The sequence below is a fragment of the Lygodium microphyllum genome, chromosome 23, assembly GCF_053477565.2.
Source record: "Lygodium microphyllum isolate KBCC chromosome 23, Lygodium_microphyllum_v1.1.10, whole genome shotgun sequence".
Classification (NCBI taxonomy): domain Eukaryota; kingdom Viridiplantae; phylum Streptophyta; class Polypodiopsida; order Schizaeales; family Lygodiaceae; genus Lygodium; species Lygodium microphyllum.
Genome location: NC_141157.1, coordinates 31766496 through 31791848, shown reverse-complemented (window position 1 = coordinate 31791848; position 25353 = coordinate 31766496). Strand labels below are relative to the sequence as shown.

Below are 25353 nucleotides of genomic sequence, written 5' to 3'. Positions count from 1 at the left end.
ATTTGGGAAGATTGTGAAACCCTTGTCTTTATCATAGTAAGGCCCGTTGTCAAGTTCATATAATCCACCCGATTCATATGAACCGAAACCCTTCTCTATTAGTCCTTCTGATGTGTGGGATCTAGTTGTAAGTCAATTGATATTTTAGGTCTTTCTTTTGCTTTCAATAGCTTAGGATTAGATTCTACACTTGCATCATCCACATTAGGTTCACTTCCTTAGGATCTTTTGTTTTTATTTTTAGTTCGTTTCGATTTTCAGTTTCCCATGTTAGCTATCCACAAGTGCATGCTACTTTGTAACTTGGTACTCCCTTATCAAGAATGCCACTTGTACATACTGTACCTTACACATATCTGCAAGACCTATCTATTCTAGGACAATTGTGTTGGGCTTCCCTTGGACATCTACATATGACACTCAGATGTAGGGATATCCATCCTTTGCTTATGGTGCACGTTCATACACTTGATGGGCCACTTAGATGTAGGGATTCCCATCCTTTGTTTATCATGCACCTATCCATCCACATTGGGCTACTCATATGGTGAGCATGCCTATGTGGCATGTCTATTAAACCCACATGCACATATAGATCCACTATGTACATGTCTCCAATGCATGGTGGGCACTTTGGGAAAAATCCCCAAATGTTCTCAAATCTCCCACCCTACCTACCCTACTCACAATTCAACTCTTATATTCTAGTTACTATTAATTATTAATCATCCCCATGCATGATCACACATCAGTGTGTGTAAAAGTGCATGTCTAGATGTGAAGACATTTTGCACTACCTAGCATTTAATAAGATTAAAGGTGTAGGTAGATACTTCAACCTAAGTATTCAAGCCCTATCGGTTGTACTTTCATTAGCAATCTCATTATTATTAATCTATCTTATTTCAGCTTTAGCGTATGTGCAAGCTCTCTCTCTCTCTCTCTCTCTCTCTCTCTCTCTGTGGATGCTGTGACGTGACGGGATCATGGTGAGATGCTGTGATGTGATGGGAGCTTTGACCGCGTGGCTATGACGGGATCATGGTGAGATGCTGTGATGTGATGGGAGCTTTGACCGCGTGGCTATGACGGGACGGGAACTCTGACGTGATGGGCTGCTGTGATGTCTCTCTCTCTCTAATCAAATGGCTGTGACGGGATGCTATGACGACTGCGTGGACATTGACGTGGACGACTGCTTGGTGTGAGGATGCTGACGTGGACTATAGTGATGCAGTGATGTACTGAATGCATTGACGCAGGCGTACTGTATGCAATAATGTAATGACATAGTAATGTACTGACATAGACCCGATGCCAATGTACTGAGATTGTAAATGTAATCAGATTGATATGACACGAATATACTCAGAATGACATGAATGCAGACCTGGGTGAATGTATTGATGCACTCGCTTGTGGACTAGGCAATGATGCATTGACTTTAATTTTGATCATGTCCTAGAGTATGCAGTAATGCACTGACTGGGGCTGTAATTTTTATTTTTGCAGTGACTATAAACAATGTAAGGGCATTTGGGCTTGTAAAAGATTACTGGGCTTGCAAAAATTTAGGGAGGGGTTAGGGAAACCTTGGAAATTTGTAGGAATCACAGAAATTGCTCTGATTTGACAGTACAAAGTACAAGCTAAGCGGCTTTGTACACAGAGTGTGAGAGATGGATAATGTAGACAAATGCAAGCATCAAACCGTGGAAAATGAATATTTGGGAGACGAATCTGATCAAGAACTAACACAACCGTCCATGGAAGCAATGTTCAATACCCCTTCTAAGAACACACGGTACAAGACGTATGGCCGTAGGGTCTGTGATTGGACCGTCTCCCCAGCATTTGACAGGCAGTGAAAGACCTCGCGCACCATGAATGAAAAGACATATGAAGAAATTCATCTCATGATTGGTTCTGAACTATGAATTATGAGACAAGAATTGAAGAAAGAAATACGAGAGCAGGTCAAAGTCGAACTGATAATAAATCAGAGCGCAGAAATGCAAGACATGTAGATAAAGATCAAGAATGACTTACAGGCACAAATGCTGTCCGAAATGCACACGCTGGAAACTGAAATGCTGAAAGTGATAGATGCCTAAAAATCTGAAATCTTAGAACTGAGCGAGAATTGAATACGTTTAAGAAAAAAGAAATGAATGTGCAAGAAGAACTACAAAAAGAGAAAGATGCTTTGAAGGCATGTGAAAGGGAGTTTCACTCATGGGAAAAAGTGGCAAAGACAACACAGAAGCAGATAGAAGAAGCCAGCCCATGGATTGAGGTAGTGAAAAAGAATAAGGGAACATCAGTGAACAAGAGTGAAGTAATGAATGCTACCTTGGAAGAAGAGGCTAGGAGACGGGCTAGGGTTTTACATGTACGGGTAGTAGGATGGGAGGAGAAGAGCAGCCCATAGGAAGATGCTAAGATACTTGCTGACAAAATTGGGGCTTCAGACGTACCTATCGTCAGTGCTTGGAGAGTGGGGAAAGAGGACTCTAAGTCCAAGGCTCTAATTCTTCGCTTTGGGGACATAGAGAAAAAAAGGCCTTCCTCTCCAAGAGGAGAGCCCTCAAGGGTGAGAAGATTTATTTGGATGAGGACCTTACCCCAGCACAAATAGAGTATCGCAGAGAATACATGCCCAAGGTATTGGAGGCTCGCAAAGAGGGAAAGTGGGCTGTTTATAGGAATGGACGATTCATCATCACTGACAAAAGGACTTCATGACAGTACGAGGCCTATGAGACACTTCGGATGTCAATATGGAATTGTAATGGAGCCCTACGCTTGCATGCTGGTTACTTTGAAGATAGCTTCCGAAACATAGATATAGCAATGTACACAGAAACATACCAATGTAAAGGTAGCGGGCTACTAGACGTGCGGGGATATAGGTGGGAAAGTGCATTTCGTCGAGCAACTAGAAAACTAGGAAGCACTAGGGGTTTTGGAGGTGTGGCCATTCTATACCGGGAAAACCTCAAAGGGATAGTGCAAGTAATGAAAAGAGATGATGATGCATGATATTTATGGATTAGGATACATGTACGAAGACCACGGGATATATTCCTCGCAATATGCTACTTTCCTCCTGCAAAATTCTTCCTATGCCACACGAGATGGATCTTCCTTTGATGTACTTTATGAGGATATCATGAGATTTGCTAGCATTGGGGACATATTATTAGTAGGAGATTTCAATGCACTCACTGGAGATCTATTGACTTTGGGAAGTGCACATAGACTAGCCATCTTTAATGGTCTGCCACAATGGCTAGGATCTGACAATTTGACATGTTGGAATCACAAAGGAGGGGCAAGTACTGTGGACTACTTGATAGGCTCACTAGCATTGATACCAGACACCCAAAACTTTGAGATATCTAAGAGACCAATTGGTATAGCAGCAGATCATGCTATTTTGACATTCATGCTCTCTTGTGTACATATGAAACATGAAACACCATGCCTCCCTAAACATCCCAAATACTACTTTACAGAAGACACCTCACACATCTACAGTGGTTCTCTGCAGACTAGTTTACATACATTGGACTTGAGTAGATTGTTGGAAGAATGTACAAGGGATTTAGCAGAGGCCATACATGGATCAGCCATGTATGCATTCCCACACACCTTGCCCCGATGTAGATCCACACGATCTGTTGCTCCCCAAAATAGCTAGTATGATGATGAGTGTAGAGTCACCCGAGCTCGCTTACAGTTAGAAGTGGAGCTAGGCACTTAGACACATCGCTAAGCAAAGGCGTTTTTCAAACGCCTTGTGCGGAAGAAGAAACGAGACTACTTAGCGAAAGTAGAAGTAGAGATGTATCAGCTATTTTTGGGGCAGGATAGCAAGAGCGCATGGAAGATGTTTTATGAAAGATAGCCCCCCATACAGATTACATCACTAGAGGCTTGGCTTGACTATGGGAGACAACTGTATGACCTGCCAGGACAGCCACCTATGCAGCCCCCACAAGCTTGTAGGCCAACACAGTGGTCTTTCTTCACATGGAAAATGGTTAGGGCAAACCCTAGCATATCTTCACATGGTATTAGAGCCGGTGCTCTTCCAAAGAGTATCTTGCGGTGATTGTGGAGGCTAGTTTTTGTGCGGACGAGATTCACACACGACTTGATTTTGACTCATAATGTCTTAGGCACCTCCTTATAGGGATCCTATGACACCCTATCAAGATTCTCCATCATTGGAGGCTATGAGAAGGCATTATGGTCTTGAGGAGGAGGTAGACACACCTTCACCTTTACCGTTTTCTTCTTCTTCTTGTTTTGGTTACCTTACAGATGAAGAGTTTGAGGAGTACTTGCGCATCGCGTACAATTCGGTTTACACTCCTCCAACAAGTGCTACTACTTCATCTGGACTGATTGGTGAGAGTGGCCACCTCTCTGATGTTGGAGGAACCATGACATTTGGTGCATATGGCGATTCATCTCCTTTATCTCAACCATGCCTTATGTCAGATTTGTATAGCTCTTTTGAGTAGTATGAGCCAAAACCCTCTCATGTTTCTTCCTTTGTTGTGCAAGATCTGCATGATTTGTAGTATGTTAACTTTGATAGAGGAGGCTCTCGAAGCAAATATTCTTCGTTAGGTATATCTCTACCATTTGTTTTATTTGAGCGAGTAAACCACACTTCTCAACTCCCTCCCATCCCACTACTATCTTCTCCACATTTTGATCTACTCACATCTTCATTCCAAAATCTTGGATTACGTTGTTTTTCCGCTCAAAATAGACTAGGGGTTGGACGTTCCATTTCTGCTCCTAGCACTTTTTCTTTCTCCATCCCACTATCTACCTATCCTTCATTCACTCCATCTCTTGGTGCATCATTAGGGGGGAATGCCACCCTTTAACATTGTACTTTCCACGTATCTCCACTTTACCATATCCTTACACTCTAGGACGGTTGTGATGGGCATCCCCCTCACTACCCCCGGACACTCACAAACCCCTCACACGACCTTTTAGACACAAGGATATCCATCCTATGCTTATGGACTGTCATCACACATCCTTTGGGTCACTCCTAGGTAGGGATTTCCATCCTTTGCTCCCCGTGTCTCTATCCCTCTACCTTGGGCTCCACAAGCGACTACCATGCCCATACCCTGTCTGCCCTTGCCACATATGGGTTTGCTATGCATACTTCTCGTATGCATTGTGGGCACTTTGGGGTTCCTTCCCAAGTGTACTCTACTCCCCCACCCTATCCTCTCTATTCACTCTATCCCCATTACACACCTCTATCTCCTAGTACTACCACTCTTGTTTGCCAGGGCCAAGAATGCCTTCACAGATTAGACTCGTTTTAACGGGTTGAATTTCGCCACTTGGTCAAACTTCACGCAATAAGTGCTTGAATCTCATGGAATTTGGGACCTTGTTGTTGGTACCGAGAGCCTATGCGAGACCCTCGATTAGCTCACTCTGATCACATCCGTTAATGGAGAGCTCGCCCGCAATGCCAAAGTCAATGTTGAGTTAATGCAAGGGTTGCTTCTTGAATTCCACTCTCAATTACAACATTTTCCCCGCGCATGTGAGCGTTGGAGTCATCTCATTGACTGCTTGCACTTAACGTATCAATCTCGATTTTGAGCTTCAGGAGTTTTCCATTCAGGAAGGGGATGATCTGAAAGTCAATTTGGCCGAGTATTAGGGTTTACTAGCGGAGTTTGCCATTAGTGGCTCCTTGAAGTCAGATGACGATTAGGTCACATTCTTCTTGAACAAGTTGCCCAATAAATACTTCCATTTTATCTAGCACATTATCTCACTACCTAGCTTGTGGACCTTCTACGAATTTGAGTGTTAGTTCTTGTGTTATGCGAGGTTGCATTATGAAGTCCACAAAAAGTCCTCTACACACATCCATTCAGAGGCACGAGGGTTGGTTGCCTCTTCTTTGGCAAGAAAAATCACCAGTGGCAAGAACTCACAAGATGCAAAGGCAAGCCAAAACAAGGGTGACATCACTTCCTCTGATGAAACTAAAGAAACAAGTGTGACACCACCTCCTCCGATGAAACCAAAGAAACACAATCCCGTTGACAACAAATTCTTAAGAAAAATAGGATTTGCACACATTGCCAAAGGTCGGGCCATGTGGATGAGGAGTGTTGTACCAAGGCCCAAGGTCTTCCACCTAGAAAACCACAATAGACTGCTGCGATTGCCTCCACTCTAGTTGGCTAGTCCAGTGGGTCTACGCCTCTTGGTACTGCATCATCTGCTCCATTCACCCTAGTGGCTACTGGACATGTGGTATGCGGACAGCCTCAATAGCCTATATCCTTCACTACTTTGAAAGGCTTAGCTAATTGGTCTACTAGACACTCACCTATTGCACTTTATGCATCCATTCCTAGGATATCCATTGCACCTTCTAGGACCACTTTCCCACGTTTCCGTACACGATGGTGTCCACACACTTAGCCTTTCCCTTTTTAGACTTCCACTCAATACTTATATACTCATTGCATTGCACTTAGCTTTGCTTTGCTTTATTTTTAGTTTTGTTTTTTGGAGTATCTCACTACTCACCTTTGTGCTTGCAGATTTTGATCTCTTTTGCAAGGTTTTGTATTTCAATGTAGGGCTAACATATAGGCTCACACTAGTCCTTCCTAAGCTAGAGATAGGAGATGTGTGCAATTCCTTTCATGGTTCCATCCACTCGAAGTTTTTCTCTTCCCAGTATGGAGGCTTCCCCTTTCGCGGCGAATTGTGCAGCATCTCTCTTGATGCTATCATGGCGGTGTCTTCTATCCTTGCTCTTCCAGTAGGAATACTTCATCATTTTCATCCACATGGTTCTCGGCATCACATGAAGGTTGACATTCTCATGCTCCTCTTTCTTCTTCAACATTGACATCCAGGTTGAGAGGGGGTTTCTACCCTTCTTGGTATTCTACAGGTTTCGGCTCTTGTCTTTGATATTGGCTATTCCTCTTGTTGTACCTTTCCCCATGCATTGCATGATTTCATCATCTTTGTACTAGGGCACTTGGATAAGTGAATAGTTTCCCCACTAGGGCCATTGTCCAAGTGGCACCTGCTGCATGAGCATTCTTTAGTATGTAGCATACTATGCATCCCATTGTGGAGAGCACCACTAGACAGATCCTAAGCTGTTTCTTTGGTGGATTCCAAGGGAGTCTAAGTAGTCACCCCAAAGAGGATAGGGCATTGGACAAAGGGTGGCCTACCAAGCCCTACAAAGGCGGATGGAACCACATTGAACTTTTTTCTTTTTTGGATGGAAAGTTAAGTTTAGGGGTAGCAGCCGATTAAGTAATAGTGACACAGAAGATGGGAGTAGGGATGGTACATCCAACACATCACAAAATAGTAGAAGCATACCTAACCACTCAAGGATGTCAATGACGAGGGAAAGGTGATGAAGTATCATGTGAAGAAGGATGGTGGTGTGGTAAGATAACCATCGCTCCTGTGTAGTCTTGGTAAGCCATTGGGTAGCTGACGTGAACCCTTTGTCCAATATCCTAGTTGCTTTGGGGTGGGACGCTTTGTGGTAAACATTGCTAGCCTTTCCTTTTAGGCTCGGTTTTCGGCTTGAGAGGGGGTATCGAGCTAAAAGATACTTTATAGGTGATTAGCATTTTTAAATAGTCCCAAAACACGCTTAATTAATGAAAAACACAAGTTTGGTGTATGGTTATAGAGAGTTTCAGTGGTCCTTCAAAACCCTAATTTTTTGGGGCACCCTTCAATATCTATAAATAGATGGGCTGCCCACCATTCAGCCTCATCCTTTTGTGCAGGTTTCTCACTTTGCTGTGTAGATTTCAGGCATCAGCCACCTACCATTTGCTGTCTAGCCATCACCGTCTGCAGCCCATCATTGCTGACCTATTTTCAGCCATCGCCTTGATATTGGAGGTCTCCATCTGTTGCATCATCATAGCACTTGATCAGCATGTGTTTTTAGCATGTGGTGCTAGGCGATAGGCTGCTGCTATCTCTCCCATCAAGGGACTACTGTTGTACTTGCGTTTTTGCTGTCCAGCAAGTTGTTAACATTAGCAAACACCTCTCCTATTTCGCCTGATAGTTCTTTGCCTTGGCACTCTCTCATCTCCAAGTGGTGGTCACTACACTTGGGATCTATCTTCGTTGGATGTCACTCTCCGACATTGCATTGGTTCTGTATACACTTACATTCATTTATAACATTCATTCACTTCAGAGTTTCTTCTCTTTGTGTTTTTCTTTGTGTTTGAGTTTTGAGTTTTTGCGTTTGCGCTTTGCGTTTTGTGTTTAGGGTTTGAGTTTTGCTTGTCTCTATCTGAGTCTTTGTGTTTCAGTCTTGGTCGTACACGTCGTGTTTCCTCAGTGCAAACCCTAGCATATCTTCACACAATCCTTAGCTGATGGGAGGAGGTACGCATTTGTCCAATAGCAGCCTGCATACTGCTGAAGAGGTACATATCCATACATGTAGGGAATGGTTGTTGCGTGATAGTGCACATTGCGAGGGGTTCCTTAGAGTAGTATGCTCACTATGCAATCAATGCATACATCTCCAAACTCCTTGATGTTGCTGGTTGTGCAAGAGGACTAGGAAAGGTGGTCTAGCAATGAGGGTAGAGTAATGTATGAGGAAAGGGGAGTCAAAGATCAGAGATGACTAGAGGCGGAGAGAGAGAAGTCTAGAGATAGAGGAGTCGGGAGATAGAGACATAGAGAGAAAAGTCCGGGAAGAGAAGTTCAAGAAGTTTGGAGTCAGAGATAAAGAAGAGAAGTTTGGGGAAGAGAAGTTTGAGAAGTTTGGAGACAAGATAGAGAAGTTTGGGAAAGAGGAGAAATCTGGAGGTAGGGACAGAGAAGTTTGGGGAAGATGAAGTTTGGAGGCAGGGAAGGAGGAGAGAGAAGTGAAGACTTGGGTGAGAGGGAGAGAGGAGAAGTTTGGAGATAGGAATGAGAAAAGTAAGATAGTTTCACTGAGTGAAGAGAGATAGAAATACACAGATTTTTGCAAGAGCACACTTCTATTAGCATGAAATGATTGCTTGATACATTGGCTGCCTTCCTCTCCTTTTATAGTTGAAGAGAGGGGAGGGCAAAAGATCTGCAAAAAATATCAATATCTAGAGATGGAGTGGTGCAGGAGGTTTTCTCCAAACTGTTGCAAAAAAATCTCCAAAAAATCTCTAGGTTGGGAGCTTGTAGTCAGGTCTGGTGTGGCTTTCAGAAGACTCTAGACAGAAAGTCTGGAGGAGAAAATCCGTGGCGGGGTGGTTGTTGAGGCAGGTCTAGTGCCGGTGGTCCGCTAAGGTCCAAGAAGTCTCTAGAGAAATGTAGTCTGGAGAAAAGTCAGGTCGAGTGTGGCTTCAGAAGTCTTCAGATAAAAAGTCTGGAGGAAAAAATCCATGGCGGGGCATTGTTGAGACACTGGTCCGCCAAGGTCCAAAAAGTCTCCAGGGAAAGGTAGTATGGAGAAAAGTCCAGAGCTTTGTCTAGAAAAAAACATACGTTACATAAGTGAAAAGTAATCTACTAAACTACCTTGTACATGATAAAGATTGTTTCTATGCCATAAGTGAGTACAATTCAAACACTTGCTGCTATATACAAGTGTGAAATACAACTCAATTTTTTTTACAAAAGAGCTCAAAAGTGGTATTCCCATGCTCTGTACAAGTCACCCACGGCTAGATGACTCATCGTCCTCCGTGAGCATCAGTAAGTCTATGCTCCCGGCTTCAAAAGAAATCATGGGCCTGTTGGAAAAGAGCTGTGTCTCGATCATGATTAGCCTCTAGGGTGTGGATCCACTGCTGTAACTCCACAATCTTTGCATCTTTCTGAAGAAGTATTTGCTGAAGCTCAATCAGTCTCTGATCCTGGACCTGTATCTGCTGATGACGGTCGGCGAGGTTGGCTTTCAGGAAATTCACCTCCTGAGAGAGCTGTGTCATCCTGATGGCACTGGCAGGGAGGTCCTGGAGCAAAATGTGACTAATGGACTGCGCTGGCTCCATGTGCTGAAGGAAACCGGCTAGATAATGGGCCCTCACATGGAGTAATGATGTTGACATGAGGGGAGATCCCCTAAGAGCTGGTGTGGGTGAGGTGGATGCTGATGTTGTTGGGGAGGAAGCTAGATGATCTCCGTGATGGAGTCCTGCTGCGAAGGATAGTGAAGGTGGTGTCATGACAGGGGGATTGATGGCCAAGGAGGGTAAAATGGTTGCTGAGGATACCTGTAAGTGGGTTGGGCCTGATGATGAGGAGATTGGAATGGAAGACGGGGAGGGGATATTAGAAGTTATGGGTGAAGAGGGAAAAGGGAAAGTAGATGGTGAGGGGGGTGGTGGGGATGAGGGAGGAGGTGGGAGGATGATCATAGACGGAGTTGTGGAAGCAGTTGTGCTGGCTTGGTTTTTCTTTGTGTTTGGACTTGCGCTTGTAAGTGAGGACATTGGGGCCATATTAAGACTTTTTGGTTTTAGAAGAAGAGGGACTAGAGACAGATGGTGGCATGGAAGAGAGGCGCTGAATAAGATAGGTTAAGAAGTGAGCTGAAGGAAAAGTAATTCTAGAGTTACTTTTCTCATTTTGTTGAGCTCTTTTGAGTCTATCTTGGAGTGACCATGCGAGAAAATCCGCCAAGGGTAGGATTTGGCTGTTGAAAGATGATAGAAGACTTCTTGGGCTTTGGCAGCTCTAAAGGGTGTGGAAGGAGAATGTGTGGGGCGAAGATAAAGATAGTAGTGAAAGAAGTGGTAAAGTTTCAGGAGTGGAAGAGGTGGGATTTTCAAGGAGGTTTTCAACATGGCTCTGAATGGTTGGATCGGCGATATTAATGCAGCAAAGGTGATTAGCGGCTAATGGTTCCTTGGGGAGGGTGAGAATGGTGGTGATGGTGTCGAAATTAAGCTTCTATCCTTTGGAAGGTTGAAGATGCCCATGTAAGATTTAAAAAAAAATTCATTAGGAGGGGGAAGTTTAGAGGTGAGGGTATCAAGCTAGGCGAGTGAAAAAGGAGAAGTGTAGCAAGGATGGATAGAGGAAAGAATAGGTGGAGGGTGATGCACAAATATGTAGGTGGACGTTTGCTGTGAAGAGAATGGCTTGCGTACTTGCGGTGAAGGGGGGTTTTCTTTGGAGTCCGATGAAGCTGATTGGTGAGACGACCGATATGTCTCGTCATCAGTGTTACCACCGGTGCTTGTAGAAGTATTCGTGGAGGAGCTGATTGTGTCGTCATCTTGATGGGATGAAGATTGTGGGACTTCTGAAGTGTGGGGAGGAGTTTGGAAGAGGGCACTCAAGAGATTATGGGTTGGGCCGATGGGACGAGATGGGAGGAGTATCACATAAGCACGAATAGGCCGAGGAGAAGGGTCGATGCTGAGGATGCTTGTAGAACTAACATGCTCAATAGTGGCACGTGTGTGGAGAAACAAGGAAGACCATGCGACCTATGGGAGAGGGGGGTTACTTCTCTTAAAAAAAAAAAAAAACTCTTTTTTTTGGTGATGGCGGTGGGACAGGTCTTGGGAAGGGGTAGAGGGCAGGGAGATTAGGTGGGGCTGGGTGGGGGCGGGTTGGGAGGGTAGACAGGGCGGGGTGGCGGGTGGGTCGGAAGGCAGGGTGGGTTGGTGGGTCGGGGGTAGGGGGAAAGGGTAGGGTGGGGGGTTGGGGGAGGGGGGGGTACGTTGGTGGGTAGGGGGCAGGGGTAAAGGGCAGGCTGGGGAGTCAGGGGGTGGGGCGGGTCGGAGAATAGGGCAGGCCGATGGGGCAAGTTGAGGTAGGTGGGGAGCAAAGCAGGGGAATAGAATGGGGGCCAAGGCGGATGAAATTCCTCCCCTCCTTTCTGTTGCTATGCTTTTTTTATTTTTTATTTTTTCTCTTTTTCTTCATTGCTTATTTTTTTTCTCTTTCTTTTTTGTCCCGTAAGGATACATGTCCATGCAGGGTGAAGACAGGGACATTACTCACAAAAGCGAAGAGAGAGGGGTACAATGAGTTAGTTGTGTTGAGAGAGAGAGAGAGAGAGAGAGAGAGAGAGAGAGAGAGAGAGAGAGAGAGAGCTTGATCGTCTGAGGCGATGGCAACCCTTTGTGACCCTCCTGCACAACGAATTGATCCCAGCCTTGCGCCCCTGCTTTCTTGCGCAGCCAGCATCACGTCCACAGGCCTGCGCAACTCTGCACGGCCCCCTGTGCGCAGGGCTCAGGCAGAGAAAGCAAGAGAGAGAAAGAGCGAGAGAGAGAGAGAGAGAATCGAGGATGCTGTCACCTGCACTGGCCCCTAGTGCCTGCCAATGTGACCTGCACACTGCCTACCTGGCCCGCCAATGTGACCTACACACTGCCTACCTGTAATCGTGCTGCGCTGCAGCATGGAAGCCCTGACCAGAGTATCGCAGAATCGCCAGGATCAAAGGGTGTTCTTGCAGAATACGTCCCTGCACAGGCCGGGAAACGACAGTAACAGGGACAGACAGAGAGACATTTTACAAGGACAGATCTGTGCCCAGGAGGCAGCAGATTACTGACGAGCAGAGACTGTAGACAGTACATTCTGCTGTTGCACGTGCAATCTGCCCCTACGCACAGACAAAGAAAGCAGACCCACCTCTGTACACACAGAGAGAGAGAGAGAGAGAGAGAGAGAGAGAGAGAGAGAGAGAGAGAGAGAGTTGTTAAAGTGGTGATACAACATGGCTGGTCTGGACATGGACTTTATTGACCAAACTGTGGCAGCCCTTGGTCCGGATTCTGATACAGAGGAACCAGAGGATATGGTTCCTTGCACAGAGGAGATGCCACGTGGTCCTGACTTCCAGCCTACGGGCAAATGCACCAAGCATACTTCGGAAGATACAATGGATCATCAGGAACGTTCTTATGCTCAGGTTGCTTCTGATTCTGTAGATTCTCAGGATGTTGACTGGGAGCATTTGTTGGAGTTATCCAACACTCTGCTTGGTGATTATGTTCAACACAATCATGAAGCGTTTTCAGACTCTGAAACTGAAGATGTTCTGGAAGCCACTGTGGATCCTAAAAATGTTTTGCGCTCATTCTCAGTGTTTTATGAACGTGCTATTATACTCTTCTTCACTGGTAGGATCCCAGTGCTTTCCTATATTCGCCAGTGGCTGCAAAGTCTACTACAAGGAGAGTGTGTTGAAGAGATTTTTGTTGGGCCCCGAGGCTTTTATGAGGTGTTGTTGAAATCCGAGAAGCATTGTGCCGATCTGCTAACTAAATTGCCATTGTTCTTTGATCGCCCTTTGGTCCATGTTGTGCCATGGCGCCCAATGGCAGATTTTCAGTGCTTGCTTCAACACGAATGCCCAGTGTGGGTTGAAGTGGAAAACTAACCAGCTGTCTATTGGCCACTGCTAAAGGATGCCATGGCCGTTGTGGGCACTGTTTTGGTTTCCCCGAGCCTAAGGGCCACGAATCGTAACCGTTTGTGTATGTTATGGGATATTGCTCGGAAAAGGCCTGCTTGGTTACGTCTTAATTGCTCTGGCATGCATCCTTTGCACTTTCGTTTAAAATGGGGTAACTTTGTAGGGCATTGTTTTTTGTGTGGAAAATTGGGGCATTTTATGGCCGAATGTCCGGCGAAGCAACTGACTTCAAATGTTGAGCATGTTTTGCCTTCCATGGAAGATATGGTGCTTGATGCTTCGTCGCAGGATGTGACCCAGCCACCTAAAGTTTTGGATAAAGGCAAACAACATGTTTCGGGCTTGGATTCCCGTGACAATGATTGGGTAGATGTACATGTCAAAAAAGGTAAAAGGTTTGATAGTGGCATGGCGGATAGTGTGCCTAATGCTTCACAAGATTCCTTGCGTACTCGTATGCGCAGGAAATACATGTTGTCTTCAGAGCACACTACTCATGCTATGGTTTCTTTTGCTCCTCGCAATTAGCCCACTAGGAAAGTATATACGGATGGTCCAAAGGGCCCACCTGCTAAGTTGGCTTTTGATGCTAGAGGTAACGTGATTACCCCATGGGATCGTCGTTATCCCCGTTCCATCCCCAAGACAGTGGATACACCGTCTATCTCTAAATCTGGCCGTTGGAACTCTTTTGTCGTGTTAGCTGATTTTTTGGATGAGGGAGTCCTTGATATTCTAGTAGAAAAGGTTAAATCGAGGCAAGCTTTGCCTCGTTCCTGATTTTCTTTTTGAATACACATGAAGATAGCCCACATGGAATGTGCGAGGCATTTGTTCTCGCAATAAGCAACATGCCATGTGGAGTTTATTGCATGAGAATCAATGGGATGTCTTGTGTGCTGTTGAGCACAAGAGTCACGGTGAAGCAGGAAAAGTTGTGGATTGCCATGGGTTTCGCTTGTTTTATGTAGAGACACATGCCATGCATTATTCTGGTGTGCTTATGATTGTACATGAGAAATATCAGCTTGTTCTTATAAAAAATGATGTACATGGTCATTTTGTGGTGATTGAAGTTTTATTTTAAGGAGAGATCTTATGGTTACTTGGGCTCTATGCTCCAAATGACCCTTTATCCCGCCGGGATCTTTGGAATACTTTGCAGACCTCCTTGTCACTTGGCAGACGGGGTTTTTTGATGGGGGATTTTAATGTGTGTTGATCCTTTACAATCCACATTAGAGCATTCGGTGATGGACACTCCGGAAAGCCGTGTCTGGAATGCATTTGCTCTTGCCGTACTTAAGCAAGATCTTTGGTCATGGCTACGCGCTTCTTCTACAGGGTTTACTTTTCATTCTACGCAGTATACAACTACATGGTCGCGGTTGGACCGCATGTACATCATGCAAGATGATGCTTTTCTTCCTGAGATACTGGAAATGAAAGTGTTACAGCAATATGCCTTGTCGGACCATTTTCCTCTACAGCTTGAGATGCTTGTTCAGCCCATTGCACCTTTTAGACTCCCTTTGCATTTCAACTCGTTTTATTTGAAGCATTCAATCTTTCAGGGTTATATGCAGTAATTGATTGATAGATTTTTATTGGACTTCTCCTCTGAGGGCAATGCTTCTTTTGAACGATTGCTCTCTAATGTGTAGCGGGTTGTTCGACAGTATGGGATCCATCATGCCTCTCTTTGTCGGCGGCATCGACAAGCAGCGGAGGAATTACTGGCTTTGGTTCGTTCTCTACTGGTGGAGACTCAAGATGATGTATTTTTGTTGCCATTGGCTATGCGTTTGGTTGATCTTCTTAAAGAGTTTCAGTTGAAATCTTATCAGCAGGCCAAATTGCAAAATTTGAGTGAGAATTTGCAAGATAGTGCTTGTCAGACTCATAAGTTCTTTCGAGCTCTTCATGCATCTCCTGCTCGAGAGAAAATGACTAGACTCCAGGATGCAGAAGGTCAAATGGTCATTGATCCTCAGACTATTGTGAATATGTGTAGGAATTATTTTCTAGACTTTCTTGGTTCTACTCCTTCACCTTCTGACCAAATTACTCATGCTCGCTCAGTTTTCTATGATTTGGTCCGCAATCAGGTTCCACATGACATGCAAACTACTTTGGAGACAGATATTTGTGAGGCGGAGGTTATGGATGTTTTGTTACACTTGCCCAAGGATAAAAGTCCTGGTTGGGATGGTCACACCAATGAATTCTTTGAGGTTTTTGCTACCAGTCAGGTGAAACCATTGACGGCTATGTTTTAGCAGGTTTGGGAAACGGGATTCATGCCTTCCTCATGGAAAGGACTTATCAAACTGCTTCCAAAAGTTCCTTTGCCGTCTATGTTGAAACATTGGTGACCAATTTCTTTGATGGGTTCTATGTATAAAATCTTTTTCAAAGTAATGGCGAATTGGCTCCATAAGCATCTTCCTGCCATTGAACATCCTCTTCAATATGGTTTCATTAAGGGCCGAAACATTCTGCATAATGTCTTAAATGTGCAAATGGCTATTGACTATGCAAGGCACTCTAATCAGGAGGTGATATTGATTGAATTGGACCTGGAAAAGGCTTTTGATTATTTAGACTGGTCCTTCATTGCAGAACTTATGTCTACTATGGACTTTGGTACTCGGATGTCTCGTTTGATCTACACCATTAGTGTTGTGGCTTCTTCGCGAGTTATGGTGAATGGTGGTGTTACCGAGCCATTTGTCCTTGCACGCTCTGTGAGACAGGGTTGCCCTTTGAGTCCTCTCTTTTTTGCCCTTGCGACTCATTCGGTTCTTTTGATGTTATCTCGTATGGCAGCTTCTACTCAGTTGGCTGGATTGTCTCTTCCTTTTGGACAGCACTTCATTAGTCAATCCTTGGCTGATGACAGCTTTATGATTTTGCATGCGTACAAGGATAATCTTCGCAAAGCATTAGATGTTTGGACTCTCTTTGGTCATGCTTCTAGTCTTCATATCAATGCTTTGAAATCAACCATTCTTAGTTGCACGGAGTCGGATTTGCAGTCATTGGACTGGTAGGGAATGGTTGTTCCCCGTGGTTCCATTGTCACGCATCTTGGGTATCCTTTGGGTGTTGATGTTCAGCCGAAGCAACTACTAGAGTTGATTTCACAGAAACTGACAGCTAAGTTTCTGTATTGGAAGTCACAGGCTTGGCCCTTCCATGTTCGCCTCAAAGTGGCTCAGACAATTATGTTGCCAATGCTTACATATTTCTTGCCATTGCTGCCTTGGACTACTACTACATTGAATGCTCTTACTCAATACATTCGTTTCATGTTATGGAAGAAGGACTCCTTGCATGCAGGCATTTTATGGATTCCTTGGTCGCATGCATGTACCCCCAAACACATGGGTGGTGGGGCTATTTTGGATGCCGAAACTCATATGCTGGCACTCTGTTGGTCTCTTTTTCGTGCCATGTGCTTGGATCATCACCCGTGGGTCTTTATAGCCCATTATTTTCTTGAGGATCACGGGCTTGTGCATGGTAATACTCAAATTCGGAGCTCCTGGTGGCATGTTCTTAATGCAGGCTCTCGTTTTTCTAGTCCTTCATCATCCCTGCTTGCTCATTTGGTATGTTCCTGGAAATTGGTTCTCCAGAAGGCTCAATGGCATCCAATGGAGGACCGCTTAGCTACTAACTCTTTTCAACTTGAACTATTGGCAGCCTCGCGATTACTTTCTTGGGAAGGCAAACATGAGCTCAGATCAAAATTTAACTGCATGGCACGTTTGGGCTTGACTTCAGTTGCAGATGCTACCCTTGCCAGTCGCAATGTGTTGATATCGTTTCGTACAGCCAGGAGGCTTTTCAGGATCCCTCGTGGATACCGTGATTTATGGGGACAGCTTTTGATGGTGCTCCAAAGCAGACTACCCTTTCCTGCCCTTACTTTGGATCGTCCTTGGCAGGACTGGGACCTTGCAGGCCGGCTGAATTTGGAAAAGGCCTCAGCTAACCAAGTGTATCATCTTCTGATTAAAGATCATCAATGGCTGGTTACTAAAGCTAATACTGTATGGGGATTGTGTAAATTTGAGTCATGGTGGAAGGTAACTATGATGGAGGGTTGGTTGAACAAGACACCTTTCAAATGCAAGGTCTTTCTTTGGAGGGTGATGATTGGTGGTCTTCCTCTTGCTTCAGCCCTTTCCAAGCGTCGAATCTCCAACGGCAATTGTGTCTTTTGCACCACCAGTGTGGAATCGGCCTGTCATCGATTTATTTCTTGCCCTCTTGCTAAGAAAATTTGGTCACTCTTGTCAGTGGTTTGGCGAGTAGTGGTTGGTTTCTCGCTAAGCCCTTTTGATTGGGTTTTTGCGCGGCCCAAATACCCCACACCGGCATAGTCGCATATAAAGATCTTGTTTCACTTTCTTAGATACTGGGGCTGTTGGCACAATTGGACCATTTGGGATGCTTTTCTTTTTGATTCAGCCTCTAATGTTCAAGGACATATTGCTAGGCTTAAAGGTCTCTTGCATTGGCAGATAGATCTCATTCGGCACTCTGACTTACTCCCTCGGGAGGACTTACTTCCCTGGCATATGGCAATTTCCTCTGCGTCTTTGCCATGAATTTTGTAACTCTTTTGTCGTTTAGTACTTTATAAATATAACATCCATTACGAAAAGAGAGAGAGAGAGAGAGAGAGAGAGAGAGAGAGAGAGAGAGAGAATGCTATGGCTCGGGGAGATCCTTTCTTTAGTGAGACCCATTTACTAGAGGTAGGGACGTGCCATTGAGTGTTTGCAGTGTCATTGCTCCATTGGAAAGTATATTGATGACTTTGTATGGACCTTCCCATCCTAGAACTTAGGCTTCTTAGCAAGGTAGCTAGTGTTGTGGACGAGGACCAAATCACTGATGTGAAAGCTTGGGCCTTCAGAGCTTGGTTGGTCTGGATGCGGGTTTCTTTGAAAAGGTGCAAGTGCAATGAGGGCTTGGAGAGGAGTGTCACGACTTCGGGATGTTGGAGGCGGCGAGGTGTGAGGGCAGCAAACTGGAATGGCATGATTGCTTCCATTCCAAATGTGAGCTGAAAGGGTGTGTGGCTTGTCCTTATTTTGTGTATTGTGCGGTATGCCCATAAGTAGCCAAGCAAAACCTCATCCCAATGCTAGGGATGTGAGTGACACATGCGGAGGAGGAGGTGACACAATGTTTTGTTGGTGTTTTTTGCTTGGCCATTGGCACGTGGGTAATAGGCTCAAGATTGTTGATGGAAAATCTTGCAACGGCTAGGAAGATCATTGATAAGAGCATTATTAAAGTGTGTGCCACGATTCGTCATGATACTGAGGGGGCAACCATAGCGAGAGAAAACGTGGGAGTAGAGGAAGTTTGCAACTGTAGAGGTAGTAGTATCTTTAGAGGGAACGGCTTCGGCTCACGTGGTAGCTATAAAGAAATACCCTAACATAGAAACACAAAGAGAAACCATACGACAAAGCACAGATTGATAAAAGAACATAGTTAGGGTTAGGGTAACTCAGAGACAATGAATGCATAAAATAAATGAAGTGATATGACTGCTGAATAAAAAATACTCATGCAGCAAACACACTATGCAGTGAATGAATATTGAACCTCGAACTCCTGCATTGCAAGGATCAGGGCAAGAGTAATGAGTTGGAGAGTGTATCGTACTCCAAACAGATCCCGAATCGTAGCAAAGCAGCCTCTAGATGTTGAACACCAGCAAACACAGCCAAGGAAGGCTAGATCTAATGCAGACGACAGTGCAAGAGAGAGAAAGTCTAAAAACGCAGGCGATGAGAGAGAAAGACTAAAAATACAGGCTGCAGGAGAGAAAACAGCAAATGCAGGCAATGGAGAGAGAAAATCTGCTGCGACAGGTTGAGGAGAGAGAAAAACAGTAGTGACAGCAAAGAGGAGAGAGAAAACTGAGCAGTGATAGTTGGAGAGTGATCGGCAACAATCGCTCTGCTGTAAACAGCTGCAAACTGCAGGTGGAAGGCTGGAAACAGGCGCCAGACTGTAGATGACAGCAAGGGACAGCTGAGACTGCGATGTTATTTGCGAAAGGGGTGTGGGCAGCAATGTGAAAACACCTGAAACTTGCAAAAACGAGAACTATCACTGAATGGAGGGCAACATACTTATTTATAGAAAGTTTGGGCGCTCCCAAGTGGGTTTGTGCTAATGGGACACAGACACTCTCTAGGAACGCATTTCTTTTAAGTAAACAAGGTTACTTTGTTAATTAAGTATGTTTTAGGGCTGTTTAAGTGAAGCTAATGTAGTTTTAGCTCAACACCCCCTCTCAAGCCCAACAACAGTGCCATAAGAATGAAGGCCAGCCAGGTCCTTTTTCTTTTCTTTTACCCCAAGGCATCCCACCCCAAAGTAGATAGAGCATCGGACAAAGGGTGCGCGTCGGTTGCCCAGTGGCCTACTAAGACTAGAGAGGGGATGGTTATCTTACCAAGGGAGCCCAAGTGATCATTCCAAAGAGGACAGGGCATTGGACAAAGGGTGCACGTCGGTTGCCCAATGGCCTACCAAGCCCTATAAAGGCGGATGGAAACAACTATGGACTTTTTTTTTAGGGCTTTTTAGATTTGATAGATTTAGCATTAAATGAGGGTTACAAATCAATTTTGGTTCTATTGAGTATCCGTGTTCCAATACGGGAGAGTGATAAGAGATAGTTAGACCCAAGATCTTCACAAAACAAGCATACTATCCCTACCAGGAGTGGGTGTCGGTGAAAAAGAAAAATGACTGAGGTGTGGGTATAGCAAATAAGTGAAGCAAGCAAGACAAGCAAAGTAACCAAGCAAGCTAGGAAAAATTTGCCTTGGAGACTACCATGTGCAATGCTACGAATATGGTGGATCTAGAGTCGACCACTGCAAAAGACCGAAAAGGGATAAATGCGCACAGATACATGTTTAAATGAACGTAATGCCAATGCATGAGGTAATGCAAAGTTAGATGCAAGATGTTATGCTTACGCAAAATGCTATGCAACGATGCTAGTATAGCAAATAAGTGAAGCAAGCAAGACAAGCAAAGCAACCAAGCAAGCTAGGAAAAATTTGACTTGGAGACTACCATGTGCAATGCCACGAATATGGTGGATCTAGAGTCGACCACTGCAAAAGACCGAAAAGGGATAAATGCGCACAGATACATGTTTAAATGAACGTAATGCCAATGCATGAGCTAATGCAAAGTTAGATGCAAGATGTCATGCTTACGCAAAATGCTATGCAACGATGCCACTTGGACAGTGCCCTTGCAAGGGAATTGTTCACTTGTCCAAGTGCCCTTTTACAATCATTTCATCTTGACAATGCGGATGAAGTTACAAATGTCCATAATACAATAAAAACAATAAATGAATGTCTAAAAACTGTAAGCATCATCATTGTCACTATCAAAAGAAGAAGCCGTTCCCCTCACAAACTGGAAGGGAAAGCAAGAGAGAAACACCCTCTCCTTGTCAATCTGAAGTAGGGGAGGATGTACCCAAGTCGATCTTGGGTAGCAGGGACTGAAGAACTGGCTCGTTGACTGCTTTGGTCAAGATGTTTGCAAAATTATCTGATGAAGGCACAAACTCTAGGCGGATAGTGCCCAGCTCAACTTGCTCTCTGGAAAAGTGGATGTGAACTCCCACATGCCGCGTTCGTGGTGCGATGATCGGATTGCACGCAAGGGCAATGCCACTTTGGTTGTCGCAGTAGACAACGGTGGGAGAGTTGCAAGGAAAATGAAATACCGCCAGTAAACTCCTCAGGTAGATGGCCTCGGTGGTGCCATCAAAGAGAGCCGTATACTCAACCTCAGCTGTGGAAGCCGCCACCGTCTCCTATTTACGCCTAGACCAGGAAATGGGAGTCGTACCCAAGGTAAGGAGATAGCTGCCATGGGAACGTCGGGTGTCAGGATCTCCTGCCCAATCAAAATCAGTGTACTCCTGCAAACATAAACCAGAACCATATGTCAGGCCATAAGAATAAGTACATTGTAAATAATACAACACACAAAGACATGCAATCCAATGTGACATCCTAGGTGCTATGAAATACTGACTGAGTAAGCTAAATCTGGCCTAGTATGAATCAACCAAAGAAGTCTCCCTACAACAGACCGATAGGTGTATGCATCGAAGGATTGACCTAGGGTATTCTTCGACAAGTAGATAGTAGGATCAAGAGGTGTGGCCACTGGCCGTGTCTCATCCGTAGTGTACCGTTTCACAAGCTCAAGTGTGTACTTCTGCTGTGACACAAAAATGCAGCCCCTGGATCGAACTACCTCCATCCCCAAGAAATAAGACAACAAACCAAGGTCTATCATCTCAAAGGTAGCACTAAGCTTTGCCTTAATTTCTACGATGGCAGTAAAATCTGAGCCTATGATGAGTAAGTCATCAATGTACAACAAGATATATCTGACCCCCTTTGCAATAGATTGACTATATAAGTTCGGGTCATAAGGGGTAGAATGGTATCCGTGAGTCTGTAAGAACTCATCCATCCTATGGAACCAAGACCACGGCGCTTGCTTCAGCCCATAAAGAGCTTTCTGCAAATACCTTATCCCGCGGGTTCCTAGAAGGAAAGCGTGGTGGCTGCTCCACATAGATTTCCTCCTCGAGATAACCATTCAGGAAGGCACTCTTGACATCTATTTGATGTATCGGCCAACTATGGTGAGTGGCTAGTGCGAGAAGCAACCGGAAAGATATAAACTCTACAGTAAGGGCAAAGGTGTCTTCATAGTTAATGCGATGCTTTCGTCGAAATCCTTGCACTACAAGGTGAGCCTTGTACTTGTCTAAAGTCCCATAAGCTTTTAGCTTGGTCGTAAAAATCCACTTTGTCTCGATGAATTTCTTGTAGCTTGAACGATTCACCAATGTCCAAGTCTCATTTCTATCAATACTCTCTAGCTCCTTCTCCATGGCCTCTCGCCATTGAGGATGTTGAAGAGCCTCCTGCTATGTATCCGACTCAAAATATGCTATATAATCAATTGTAAATAAGGACGCAAATGATGCCTGAGGAGCAAGCCGGGCAGATCTTCTAGGTCCCTCTGGAGTGGAGTCCACTGGTAAGATCCCCGAATCCTGCATGGTCTATTGGTAACCAATGAGGTAACGAGTCTTGCGGAGGGGGCCTAGGAGCTGAAGAATTTGCAAGAATGTTAGGAGCGGGAAGTAGACGAGGCTCAGTAGGCACGATCTGCGATGATGTGGAAGGAGAAATCAGATCAGAATCTGGTAGAGAACTGTACGATATTCCTCTCGTAAAAAACGGCGTCCCTCAGAACAATCACCTTGTTTGTCCGAGGATCAAACAAACGATAGGCTTTCGCTTTAGAGGAATATTCGACAAAAATAAGGAGATCAGCTCGAGGAGTGAGCTTTTGTATCTTATCATTAGGTGTATGTGTGTAGATACGACACTCGAAGTCTTTGAGGTGGAAAATAATAGGCCGAGAGCCAAAGAATGCCTCATATGGGGTCTTCTCAGGAAGAGCCGCAGTCGGGCATCAGTTGAGGATGTACACTATAATGTTGACAGCCTCAATCCAAAGGCGCTCAGGGAGTTCTGTTGCGAACAGCATAGAGCGTGCCATTTCCATGACTGTGTGGTTCCTACTCTCTACGACTCCATTTTGAGAGGGGGAGTTGGTAGAGGTGAGCCGGCAAGAGATGCCATGCTGCTGTAGAAACTCGGAAAACTCGTGGAAGATAAACTCACCATCTCTATCACTCCTGCAACCAAAATGATGTCCACTTTGGTTATGAACCAGCAGTATCCAAGCAAAAAATTATGTAAAAGCATCTAACTTATGCTTGAGGAAGTATACCCACATGTATCTAGAATGATCATCCACTATAAAAAAGAAGTACAATGCACCGTTCAAGGCGGCAGTGGATGTCGGCCCAGAAAGATCAACATGAATCAATCTAAGAGGCGTCTTAGCACGATGTGCGGAATGTTGAGGGAAAGGGGTATGGTGCTGCTTCTCAAGCTAACATGCTTTACAGACATCGTGAGCTAGCTTCAGGCTTTACAGACATGGTAGGCTTTGAAACTATACCTTCCACGAAATTGAAGTATTTCGTGGGAAGTTTGTTTAGAAACAGTGTGACCTGATCGTTAGAGGACTTGGGAGTCCCCGTAGTGGAGAATTCAGCAAGAAGACACCAATACTCAGCCAACTTGACTTTCAAGTCATCCTGGTTAGAGATTTTGAAATTTTGAAGCTCATGGTGAAGATTGATGTGACGGGTCCTTTCTCGAGTCACATAACGGTCAGTCAAGTGTGCCCATTGCTTTGACGCTAAGTCAAAATGCTGAAGTTATGAATGAAACTTAGGCAATAAGCTCTGCATCAGCTCAATAATAGCGGAGGTATTCCTAGCCTTCCATGAGCGGATGACCTTGTATAGAACAAGTGCGGGATCAGGTTGGGGTTCCAACCCCTGCACAAGATCCCATAGGTTCGGTGAGTCAAGGACATGTCTCATCAAGTTTGACCAAGTGATAAAGTTTGACCCATTGAAATGAGTCTTGTCATTGAATGCATGCATGGCTGAGGATGAGGTAGAACCATGAGGTGTCGTGAAAGTGGGGTAAGATGGATTGGTGGAATAAGATGGTGGTGGTGGTGGTGGAGGGGTCTAATAAAAAGGAGGGGGAAGAGATGGGTAGGTAGAAATGAGCAGTAAATGTCCAATGAGTGCCGATTGAGGTGGAGGCATTGAAACATCAATGTTTTCATAAGGTTCCGTGTGTAGGTGGAGGCACAGGGACACGGAAGCCCTTTCGGCTGAGGCATAGTAGGATGACTAGAAGGTCCACTAGGTAAGGTCATGGAGGCAAACTGTGGTACCAATTGATCCACACTCGGGAGAGACTGGGAGGGATACCTAGGCTGCAATGATCCCGAAAGTGTGTGAGAAGAAGGTGGAACACCACCCAGCTGAGGCAAGGATGAGGTCCTAAAAGGTGTGCCTATGTTTCCATAACCCCCTGGTGTGATGTGCGGTGCAATATGAGGTGTCTGAAATGGGAATGTGAATGGTGTGAATGGAAGTGGAGAAGCAACGGAAGAAGATGGTGGGATGGGTGGGTTTTGAATTTGTGGAGTGAAAGGTAAAGATGCATTTTGTTCATTTTTCCCATTTAATGATTGAAAATGAAACGATGATGATGATGCACCATGTAATGAAGGAATAGGAACACAAAATTCATTCTGATTTTGAGAAGTAAACTGAAAAGAAGAAAGGGTAGAAGAAGCACTTGGCTTTTGCTTGTAATCCCCACGACGTGTGTTAACATACAAGAATTGGTCCTCAAGAGAACCTTTTCCATAGTCAACATACTGTACTATTTCTTCCTCATGATTTCTATATTGCAAAACAAAAGAGGTAAAATACGAAGGAACAAAGGACGAATCTAAAGTACCTTGCACCGAAGTAGACGGAAGAGGATGAAAGAATGGAATATACTCCGGATCTCTTTCTTCAACAGGGGGGCCTATCCCTGATGGAGATCTGAAGAGAGAAAATCATGTATACCTTCATTGAGTAGCTTTTCTTGAAGGGAAATCCTTCGGTCGAGCTCCTCAATCTTCTTTTGTTTGTAAGCCATGATCATGTGATATTCTTCATCGGATAGCTTACATAACTTTTTTTCTTCCTTGTGGTCAAAAGTGTCTTCCACCATGTCGGAACTTTATGGAGCAAGCTGATCTACCCACTCTCGCTTGGTTCTTGGGATAGATGTTTCTGGAGACATGTGTTCGAAGTCATCTGAACCTACTGTTGTTCTTGCTTCTACGGGGAGCTTTTAGATCAAGGCCTAGGTTTCTCTCAG

At 44.7% G+C, this 25353-nt stretch overlaps 1 protein-coding gene across 1 annotated transcript in view; it reads left to right on the top strand.

The window, feature by feature from the left end:
* The window catches only part of LOC148016023 (uncharacterized), a 103131-nt gene that overhangs the window by 59087 nt on the left and 18691 nt on the right, over positions 1 to 25353 (top strand). The window lies entirely within an intron of this gene.